This window comes from Conger conger, chromosome 9, assembly GCF_963514075.1.
Source record: "Conger conger chromosome 9, fConCon1.1, whole genome shotgun sequence".
In the NCBI taxonomy this organism is placed as follows: Eukaryota; Metazoa; Chordata; class Actinopteri; order Anguilliformes; family Congridae; genus Conger; species Conger conger.
Window position 1 is genome coordinate 15,429,618 of NC_083768.1, and position 12,239 is coordinate 15,441,856.

The 12,239-nt window shown below is 40.6% G+C and overlaps 1 protein-coding gene across 2 annotated transcripts in view; it reads right to left on the bottom strand.

Moving 5' to 3' along the window:
* Positions 1–6,194, bottom strand: part of LOC133136492 (protein capicua homolog) — a 56,937-nt gene extending 50,743 nt beyond the window's left edge. For both annotated transcript variants that reach the window (XM_061254031.1, XM_061254030.1), the window contains exon 1: positions 5,354–6,194. The gene's annotated coding sequence lies outside the window, so the exon portion shown is untranslated. The remainder of the gene's footprint in view (positions 1–5,353) is intronic.
* Positions 6,195–12,239: the final 6,045 nt, after the last annotated feature.

A 12,239-nucleotide genomic window follows, 5' to 3' on the forward strand; every position in this document is an offset into this window, starting at 1 on the left:
CTGATAACACTGCTGCTTACACATGGCAATTTAGGTGCCACTGGGCACAGGCTAATTTATGTTACTCCAAAGTGAAAAGAAGCAGAAGTGATTAGACCAAGATTGGTATTCGGGTTGCCAAATTGATCTGAAGGAGGTACTGGCCTGGAACTAATTCTGTGGCAAAGGGGCTGTCAAAATGTACAGAAATTCTCCCATGCAGGTGGAAATTATGTCCGTAAACTGACACCTGGCAGCAGCCTGAGAATGGCAGATACTTTCATACGTTTCCAAATTGCGCCTTTCTTTTAGCTTGTTAAAGGAAACAATTTTTGGCACAAAATAATAGCTATATATCTTTTTTAATCACAGTGGGGTTATCTTCTCTCCTCATGTTGCTTGGGCCGCATCAGTCTGCACAGCGAAACGTATGGCCCCGCACCGTGACCCACTGCCACAGCAGAGCCTCCAGGAGCCACCAGGAGCCACCAGGAGCCCACTTCACAAACGCGCTTTAAGTCAGGATCAGTCTCATTTAGCAGGCTTGCACTAGTCATTGAGATTAGACCAACTCTGCTTATTGACTCGAAGATTGATCAAGCCAAGTCAAGGCCAATTTGTCAACTGTGTGCAAATTGTAAATAGATTACGCAAATCAACTGGTAGAAACTGCGCTAGAGAGACGGCAAAAAAGGGTAAAACATTTTTTTACATTATTTTCTTCAGGAATAATAATAATTTTATTAGATAGTAGAAATGCCATAGTTCTAAAGAATCTAAAGAATCGTGGTGCCAGCTGCTTGGCAGAATATGGTGTGGAATGCTCTACATTTATTTTTGGTAGCTGCAGGTGTGGAACATTGACATTATTCCAACTACATCCATTATCAAAAAAGAAAGCATGAACAGCAGTATTATCCTGGGCAACAACTACACAATCAATAATTTCAAATACAGTGAATATGCAGAGTAAGGTTATTTTATTATATATAATACATACTGTTCTGAAGAGAATATTGATTTACATGCTTATCCCATGAAGGCAGAACAAAAGCATACAGATAATATCCATTACAAGGCTATTTTTATGCAACATCATAATTTCTAATTGGCTGAAATTTTCCCCACTATCCCAGGACATAATGCCAAAAGGGCATTTATCAAGGTCAACTGTTTTACTGAGTAGAAGAACATACAATTTGATTAACCAGATTTGATGTTCATTGTCTCAACCGTTTATGTCAGATGCCAGGATGACTTCATTTTTGCCCATCACAAATGTTTGTGGTTTACAGAATGAATTTAATGCGCCTTTGTGCTGAGCTGGTTCAAAGCTGCTCATTTCCGGTACCACCCCCAGGCCCAATCCCAGATGTGAAGAACTGGTGGTTCATAATGTGACCTCTTTGTGGACACAAAACCAGCATACAGACTTTTAAATATATACACACAGACCCATGCAACTTGGGTTGTAGATCTTTAATGCGCTGAAAAATGCAGTCAATTTCAATATGGGAAAACGCCATCGTGTAGGATGTGCACCCAAAGTTCTCAGACAGACTTAACGCAATGCAAAAACGAGACTTTATTTTGGCTGTTGAGAGGCTGCCACCAGTTTGATTCAGTGCCTCAGATCCGTAGCTGAGGGCAGGCGTAGGACACACTGCAGCAGAATCAGAACCTTGTCTGTCCGTGTACAGATCCCTCCATACTTCACATACGTATGTTCATTTAGCACTCCCTGCCGTTTGCTTAACCGTGCATTAATAGCAGTTTTAAGTAAGTGGAAAAGGCATTAATCAGTCCACGTTTCTGTACAGGCTGGGCCAAACCTGCCAAACCTTACAAGTCATGAGACATTTGAACGATAAGTCCCAGCAGCACCATTTCAGCAATAATGGGCCTGTTGGACAGCCGATAATGGGACCGATAACAAAAGGAGAACTTTCACACAAGCAATCTGCTGTGGATCATATTGAGTAAAGCAGGAGGAAAAAAGACTTAAACAAGTGCTCACCCCCTTCTGTTTTGTGTTCTCATTTGCATACCCAAGCCAACAGCATGCAGGACAGATTGCATTATAATCTGCTGTATCATGGTGATATAATGAACACAAATTGTGGAAAATAAGAGCTCTGGCACGCAGACGAGTGCGTCCGCAGATTCACACACACAGTCACACAGGGCTCCTAGCCCAAACGGCCAGAGTGACTCCGGGGGAATTCTTCTCGCTCTATTTTCAGTCTCTCCCTCTCTTCCTCTCGCTCGTTCTGGTGAACATTTCAAACCCTTTCTCTGCCGAAGCTGCCGTCGCCGCCGCCTTGGCGCAAATCCACACTTCCTGTCGAAGACCATGATGTCACTTCCTCGTGCGTAAATGCCCGTTTTCTTTGCGTCCATTGCCGCCTCTTTCACATCCTCTTTCTTTCCCTTCGCTGCTTATTTATTTACAGAGGAAAAAAAGAATAACTCTGACATTCTGCAAGAGGTGATACATGTTCCTTACTTAAATAAACAAAAAACTGAAACCGAGGTCAGCCACAACTATATCAAGTTTCTTAATTATGTGCAAATTTGGAAGGTTATTTACTTGGTTTAGCTTTAACATTGTATAGGCCATTTATTGATAATAAGTAGGTCCATTTAAAAATACTGAAGAAAAGCCTAATTACTTAGGCCTTGATATTTCACGATTTGAAAGTAACGGCAGCTCATGTCTCATGTCTAGACTTATGACCTTAAAAAAACAGAATCCCTAAAAAAAACAAAATTTCTTCAGCAGAACAAGAAAATTACTGAAAAACATGTGCATTCAATATCTTCAATTATCTTCTTGAATTCTTAACTGAAGTGTTTGACTTAAAATTACGGATAACAAAAAGTATTGCCACACATACAGTATGACTGTGCCTCAATACGACACAATACGACTGATACATTTGCTTGTGATTAGTTATTTTGCCAGGAATTCCCCTGGAAAAAAAAAGAAAGAAAAAAAAAACCCAAAGCTGACACCACTTAAGCCCCAACTACATACATCTGCAGAGTCAGGTAATGTCCAGGGACAAACACAGAGCACACAAATATATAGCACACATCTCGAATCCTTTGGGCATTGGGTGACATTACAGAAGTGCTCAACCCAATGCAGATGATCATGCAGAAAGATTATACTGATAAGAAATTAACACCAGCTTATGACATTGTAAATAGAAATGCACTCTAGAGAAAAAGCATTGAGTCCAATATAATATGATGTCTATGGCAATGTCTGTCGGCACAGCACAAAAGCGAACTATGCCATGCCTGTGTCACTGTGCAGTGGTGCAGGACTGCACTGTGACAGGAGTCTTCAGACGGGCCACACTGCACCAAATTGCTCCTGTACGTCATTATATTATCATCTGTCGGCATGGAGTACCATGCTCCAAATGTGCAGCATGCATACGTGTGCCCTGACATATGTTTCAGTGTACTTTACAGGCCTGTGGACTGTGGATTAACGTTAGTGCACAACACGTCACTGTGAAGGTAGTGTAGTACTAAAAATGTGTGCGTAAAGGAGCATAGTTTGGCTTGGGACATTATCAGGTTAGCTTTGCCTTAACTAGGTCACCAGGGAACGCACATTATCAACAACAGGCAAAAGCTGTAAGAGCACTGATAGAATTCCATAAGCTAAAGCCCATTTTCTCATGAGGTTTGATTCGATATTAGTGGTTTGTAGCTAGTGGCTTCAAAGTGAATGCATAACGTGGGTACATAACCTTTGTAGTGATGTTGCAGCAGTAGTGACATCAGTTTGAGGCAGTAAGTCTTATCAGTAGTAACGCTAGCCACCTATATTATAGTTCAATGACATCTACACAGTTCCACTAACCACTGTTACTCTCCCATTAAAAATATACTACTGTTCTCGGTGTTGGCACATTTAGCATAATATAAAAGCGTAATAACAAGAAACGTAATGGCAGGGCTCAATTAGCCTAAACATGAGCGCTTAACGCAGTCAGAAAAAACATAACGTCATTATGTCTATCTATAGATATGCAGTCCAAGATTATCAATAACGCTGCAGCTGCATATTTTCGCAATAGTTAACCACCAATTGTACCTAAAAACAATTTAAAAGTTCTGTGTAAAACACTATGCTCGTGATACTATTAAATGTCACTGTTAAATTTAATCTCGCTAGTTAATTATTGTAATGCACTGACAACTGTCCTACGAGGATTAGCTAGCTAAATAACGTTAATTTACTTTACTAACCTTAGCGAGCTAGTATCGTTTATACAAGTCGTTTCGATATCTATCTAGCTAGCTGGTTATGGCCATGACGGTTGTAAACCCAAGATTGGCTGTAGAACAGTTTACTACGATCTACAACTACTAGCACTACCTCAGTAGGTACTACTACATAGGGAGTGTTGCAACTAAAGCAGATTACGGTCTCAGCAAAACAGGATCGAGTGACGCTAGACAGGCCTCTTTTGAAACAAATGCTGCTAGGTAGTTAGCTAACTAGCTTGTTAAATATACAGATAAATATCCCTTTGCAAAGAATTACATCTGTTAGCTAATTGTCAATACTCAACTAGCTCGCTAACCAACGACATAATACAAATTAATAAGTTAATGCACATAAATTAAAAAGGGTAACTTATCTCAATAACCATAAAAAATGAAGCGGACACAAAAAGTTCGGTTGAAACTAAGCATACCGTTTCAATGTGCAGGTGCAGAAGTGGCAGTAGTAGCTAATAGTAGTAGAGTCGTAGCGTAGTACACTAGTAACGTTAAAATAATCAAATTGTACATAGCTTGTCGCTTGCTAGCCGGCTAGACAAGTAGCAGACAACCAAACCAAAGCAACTTATTTGTGGCGTTGAAATGAGAATTATTGAATAATTCTTAATGTCAGTTAGTGAGTTTACTGTTGTTGTGCAATGGGTTATCTGTTTTGTAGCAAATTAACTGTATAAAGTCGAGTTCATAACTTAGGGCTGTGCTAAGTAGCTAGCTCTATCAGTCGCAGCTGCGACGCAGTAACCAAAATAGCTAGCTAGCGCTCGGTTAGCTAATTAACGTAAGCAAGCTCCCGAGTCTTGGTGTTAGACTAATTTTTGGTAATGTTAAAGTTTTGACTGTAACTTACACTCCCACGCCCCACCTCCGTGCCCCTCTTTTCATTCGTCTTGTTTCAATACTTAGGTAGCAAGCTACCCAGCAATAAATCTTTCCTACTCTTCTTCCAGACGGAGACGGTTGCAAAACAGCATCACAGATAACACAGGGCTAGCCAGATAGCAACATATCATAGTTTGCTTGAAAGACCAGAAGAGAGTAACGATATAAACTCGTTTGTTCAACTCACCCCAAAAACGATTTACGGTGCTGTTTGCTGTCGAGACAGTAGGAAATGTGCTAAAATGACACTGCCGTCCATGGCTGTTGCTTGTCAAGGATTTTACTTTATTCTTCCTTGGTAAAACATATCTTTCTTCTCACAGCAACCCAAAGGAGGAAAAACTGAATCCCTTTTACACTACAATCACAAAATGGTGAATGAATCTCTAACAGCTGGTCCGTTTAGCCAATCAGAAATCACTGACAGGTACAGTAGCCTGTAGTTTTAAGGTATTAAACAGAAGGGCGTGGTCAACTGTCAAACTACAGGTAATTGACACTGACCATTAGCGAATCGAGCTGTGGGAAAATACCTAGCCGGCGCTTCTGTATAAAGTTTACAATACCCAATTAGAGACCAGAGAGGCTTAGAAACAGCGAGTAGGTGGGCTAAGCAAAGGAAATATAACATTAATAGCCAATCTGAAAACAAAAAATACACGCTACATGTGAATAATTAGTTATGAACAGCACAGACCCTACTCTCTGTCCAACGGTGCACTCTGGGATGTGTTGTTCATTGTTTTATGAGACAATTTACAACTGTAGTTACTCCTGCTGCAAAAATTCCAATCGGCCCATCTTAGTTTCTCTTTTCGTATATTATCTCAGGTTTATTGGTGGGAGAGCGAACGTTTTCCTTAGAGGAGAAAACTATGATATAAAGTAGTTTTCTTTCAAATTATATTATTTGCTCATTTCGCCAGTTCTGCTGTAAGTGTACATGCAACAGCTAATTTCAGTGCATACTGATGCCTTGCATCATTCTCTTAACATTCCCTATACACTGTTCTTCACTTTTTCCACACTCCTCTCACCATCGCTCTATTTCTGTTAGCAACAGCCCCTCACCTTGCCCAATCCAACCAATCGCATTGCTCACACGGTCTCCACCTGACGTCAGCAAAGGTCCAGCCCAACCTCCTCAACCAACCTGGGCTGAGTTTTGAGATGACGTCATTCAACGACAATGCAATTGGCTAAGAGATGGAATCCTCCAAGCCAATGACCAAGTACAATGGTGATGTCATTACGCTTGTTGCCACCAGATGGAACGAAAAGGCGGGGTTTTCAGTAAACTCAGCTAACCCCGTGTTTACTACAAAAAGAGCCGTATTATAATTAGCAGTGCCGTATACAAGATGTCTGTTAACACCGTCTCTGAATAATGGCATTTGTCATTCCTCAATGCATGAAATATTGCTCCTGTTTCGTATTCTATATTTACTGTTCCTCTGTATACCATTACACATGTATGATAGTAATGCCATCATTGCCCTCCTTTGAGCCCACAGTTAAAGAGGAGGATTAGAACAGTGCAGTAATATGTGTTTCTGTCTGGTTCACATGCAGCAAAACAGCGTAACAGTTATGTAACCGCACTTTGCAGTCACACATAATCATGTGCATACACAGAAAAAAGAAGAGCAGCCCCACGCCCCAACGTGATATAACTAAGGTTTATATAAATCAGTATACAGCATCCTCACTCAGGAGCCCCTGCAGTCTTTTACTTTTATAAATAAAGAGTTACCAGGATATGGGGATTTGAAATATTGCACATGATGGAGCAAGAACATGTAGGGTGAGACAAGGAATGAATGAAGAGATTGAGAGCTGCAGAAGCAATTATAGCTACACCAGCAGCACTTTTGGCGTTCAAAAATGATTCTTGGATTAGAGACGTCAGATTGGCACTAATTCTGCAGCTGTTCAATATTTTCATGGTTCTCAGAAATAAAAATGTATTAAATAGTATAATCAGATGATGAAATTATGATGATTTCATATGCATTCTCTCATATGGTGAAATTAAATTGCTGTGTTTATTCTCTCTATCAACACAAACAGTTTGCTTTTTTCACATGATTATCTAGACATAAATTATTCAATATTCTATGTTTAAATTGTGCAGTCAGGTTTGAGTTCCAAACAACCAAGAAAATGCTTTTGATCACAAATCCTTGTATCATGATTTTATGAATGCTGAATTCATTCAGTGTTGTTTGCCATGATGCATTTTAAAGGTTTTTGATTAAGGCAAAAAAATTGTATATGGACTATACTATGACCACAAACAAGATAATGAAAATATAATGTTCAGAACATTCTAAGAAAAGCTTGAAATGGCTTAATGGAATTGGAAATGGTGGTGTAAATTAGCCTACATATACTGTGGAAATATGATCATTCAGAGCAAGCTTCAGGAGACAGTACTGCTACATAGTTTATTTTTACTATTTTCATGATAAGTGAAGTGCAATTTTCTGCCTTTCATCTTTCTAGGCTAAAAAATGAAAGACAACTGCTTGGCACATGAGGTAGTGCACAATTTTGTGCAGTGGAACCACTGAATCTTTGCATTTATTACTCTCTATTTTTCTATTTCTATAGAAACTGTTGCATCTTGGCGAACTTTCATTCCTCTCTTAAATGTAGAGTTGCAAGGAATATCCTGTGAGTTTAAAAAAAGTGACTGTAGCCACCACTAACTCCATGTAGGTCAACAAGGTGCGGCAGGTACACAGTAGAGACCAAACTAAATGCAGTCTGAAGCATTACAGAGGGAAGATGCACAGTGCTTCACATGACACACTAGTAGTAATGTAACCCAATTAGCAAAATTTGTCTCATGCACAGCCTAATCTGTACAGACATACATGCACAGAATTCTTACTAACCTGCAGCTTGCGCAGTGTCACCAATCTGACGCTGTCGGGGGGCAAATGAGGCATCATTTTCATAGATTAATGTGGCGGTACGCCAGCCGCATACAACTCTTTACACAAATTTTGACATTTTGATAGGAGACAGCCTACAAACTGTACATGTGTACGAACCCAAAAGGAATTATGACAGCTTGTTTTAAGATGTAACCTATCCAAGACAGAACAAATATACAGTATTTTTGGTCACAACAATGCAGAGGCACCAGGCGCAGTGTAAAAAGATAAATAATCAGCAGAAGCTTGATGCATATTCAAGGCATGGTGCATTGTTTTGCACAGGTAAGAGGAAATAAAATATGCCATGGTTTATAGCAGCAAAAAGAAGAAACGCACAGGAGCACCTACTATTAGATGAAATCAATTTATTCGAATTAATTTTATTTGTATAGCATTTTCTCACTGTGACAAAGATGTTTTACTTCAGAAAATCCAAAAAGACAAAGCCCCCCAAAAACCACTAAGTGAGCGAAAAGAAAAAACACACTCAAACAGTGTGCAGAGAAGAACTCCTCCATTGGAAAGGGTATCCCAGCCTATGTGGAAGCCTATCCTCCACTGGCCAGTTTGGTGTTAATAGTTAAAAATAGGCTAAAGAGGTAATGGGCAATGTATAGCGGCAAATAATCATAGTGGTTGGACGAATTATAGACTGAGCCAAGAAATTCACTGTTAAATTGTAGTCCAAGTCAAGAAATATACTGTAATATGCAGGCCAGAGGAACAAGGCTATGAATCCCAGCCTCTAGGTTGCATCATGGGCTTGAACCAGTAGAAGGCAGTCAGTGAACTCAGGGTGGGGAAAAGGGGCAGAAGTCCCCAGTAAGAGAACACAAATTAACTGGGTTAGGGACTAGATAATTACATTATAAGTTAACTATTGTACATGTAGAGGCTTGTAAATATGAAGGAGTCCCAGGATGACATGCTGTGGTGGCATATCTAAAAGATTAGAAGAAACTGATGTACACCATAAGAGCAATGCTGACCCTGCGGCACCCCTCCACTGCACATAAGGACATCCAGACTGTTCAAATGGAGTGACAGGGTGAGTGCATGATTAGATCAGCTCACCTGACAGATATGTCATTGTGATCCACTTGTTGCATATGTCCTTAACTATAGGATTGACTAAAAGATTACTTTTGAAGGAAGTGTGTCTATAATAAAAACATGCAAAAGGAGATCATTCCATATGACAGAGCTCTGTTGAATCCAACTGTAATTTTATTTTTATTGGATCTTTCAAAGAGCTCACAACTTGTGAATGGAGCAAATGTGATGGAGAGTAAAGGATAAGTAGTTTGCTGAGCTATTCTGGTATTCTGGCTTTAAAGCCTTGGTTTAGCAGTTAAGAGAAGAACAACTCTAAATTTAAATGAGACTCAGAGACAAGTGCAATACTGATATGTCCTCATTTGTTAGTTCTTGTAAGTACCCTACCAGGCAAAATCTTTACCAGGAAAAGTTCCCTGTGCAAAAGTATGCAAACCATTTTGGATTATTCGTTGTTACTTTTAAAAGAGATGATTGCTAAGGCCCAGACCCAGGTGATTTACTCGTTAGGGCTTCAATGAGTCAGGTGAGTATAATTCCGGGGCTGAACTTTGTATTCTGAAGTAACTCCATGCCTTCTATGCCACATCTGTCTGATGTTTACAACCATGCATTCCTCTTAACAGTTGTCCAAGGATATGAAGCTGGTTACGACCTATTTCCACTGTCAGAATTATTATTATATAAGTCAAAGCAAGGATTGGAAGACCAAGAAAGATTTCAGATAGAATGGCCCGAGACCTGGTGAGAAATGTTCAGAAGAACCCACACATCACTGCAAAAAAGTGAAGCATGGAGGTGGATCCATTATGCTTTGGGGTTGTGTGTCAGCAGGGGGCACGGGAAATATTGTGTGAGTGGAAGGGAGAATGGATTCCACCAAATTCTTGAGGCTAATGTTCAAAGGTCAGTCCAGACACTGAAGTTGACAAGAGGTTTGGTATTCCAGCAAGACCATGATCCAAAGCATACCTCAAAATCAACCATGAAGTACCTCCAGGAAAGAAGGATGAAGGTTTTGGAATAGCCACCACAGTCCCCAGAATTGAATATCATTGAAAATTTGTGGACCAATCTCAAACATGCCGCACATGTAAGGAGACTGAAGAATATTTCTGAGCATTCTACGAGGAAGAATGGGGAAAAATTCCAAATGTGAGAATTGAAAGACTCTGAGCTGGCTACAGGAAGCATTTACAAGCTGACTGACATGGTTCCCAAACTTTTGTATAGAGTCTTTTTCCTTTTTTTATTATTTTGAAGCTGTAAAAAAATGCAATAAAAAGTCATCTTTGCTTTAAAATTTTAAGAAATGTATCATGTTTAACCTTGTATCATTTAGAGGTCAGGTTTGCATTTGTTCACTAAGATATGAATTGTAGAGTAATTAAAAGGATTTTTAACCAGGGGTGCCCACATTTTTGTACACTACTGTATAATATCAGGAATGTGGGGCTGAAACCAAAGATCTCAGCGGAGTCACACAAAGATCATTAACAACTGCATTTACAGAATATTGTCCAAATTCTAGGAGAGAGTCAGAAATAAGACCAATTAGATTGAAAGTAAAAAAGTAAATGATAAATGAAGTTTACTAATCCACAAAGTATTCAATTAGAATAGAATACTGGGGCTGCTGGGTGGCTTATCCAGTTACCCACTCGGCTCTCTTCTTGTTCTAGTGCAAGGATAGGTCAGTGTCTGCCATTCAATTCCAGACTCAAGCCCTGCTGGTCGACACATAATTGGCTGCACCATCACCCAAGGTTAGGGAGAGTTCAGTCAGCAGAGATCCGTGTCTCATCCCTCTTTTAGCGACCCCTGCTGGTTAATCGGGCGCCAGAAAATCAGCCTGCAAGCTGCCGATGAAGTTCATCTCTGCTTGAGCCTGACTTGTGAGCTGCAGTGTGATAGGAGGTGGTGCTCAGCGTTGCATGCTTCAGAGGAGAGCTTGTGCTTGTCTGCACTCTCCCAAATCGATAGCAAGGATTCTAGCAGTGGGCACTGATAAAATCTGATTGATTCTTGGAGGAAAAGAATGGAAAAACTAATAGTGAATTACAAAAAGTCAATAAATAAATAAACACCATATTCTGACCCTTTATAAGCTGGAAATGAAACTCCAAAGTATCCAAGCCCTCCCGCCCAGGAGCTCCTGTCAACCGGCAGAGGATGTTCAGGAGTAGGACAGAGCATTGCTGCTCTCTTGCAGCTCAAGTGTAAAGGACAGTGAAGCTGAGATTGAGCCGATATTCAACAGACAGCTGGCCAGTGAAGTATGCCACCCATCTGTTATAAGAGCAGAATCATAGAATACCTCATCAGTGAGAAACCTCCAAAGCAAAAATGAGCTGAAAAAGGTAAGTGTTGTCCATTATGCAGAATGCACTCACAATACAGATGCTATCCTATTCCTCAGTATATCTTCATCATCAAACTGTTATGTTCTTGTGGTTGACCTGGTTGTATGCCTGTAAGTGCATTGGAATGTTTGCACATCAATCTTGATTATCCCAGCTCTGTGCCTTGGCAAGATAACATGCTGTGGTCTGTGGCGGTCAGGACAGGAGAATTCTCTGAGTGCTATCAGCAGTCACACAGCAAGCCTGAAGCCATTTGGATTCCAGGAGACCATAAACACTCTTATTTAGACCATAACAGTCATTTCTATGACAACTCACATACTCAGTGGACAATTAGTTCAGACAAGTTGGAACCTGGGCGGCACCGATGGTGCTGTGGGTAGCACTGCCGCCTCACAGCAAGGAGGTCCTGGGTTCGAATCCCTGTCGGCCGGGGCCTCTCTGTGTGGAGTTTGCATGTTCTCCCCGTGTCTGCGTGGGTTTCCTCCGGGTACTCCAGTTTCCTCCCACAGTCCAAAGACATGCAGGTTAGGCTGATTGGAGAGTCTAAATTGCCCATAGGTATGAGTGTGTGAGTGAATGGTGTGTATGCCCTGCGATGGACTGGCGACCTGTCCAGGGTGTATTCCTGCCTTTCGCCCAATATATGCTGGGATAGGCTCCAGCCCCCATGACCCTGTTCAGGATAAGCGGGTTAGGATAATGAATG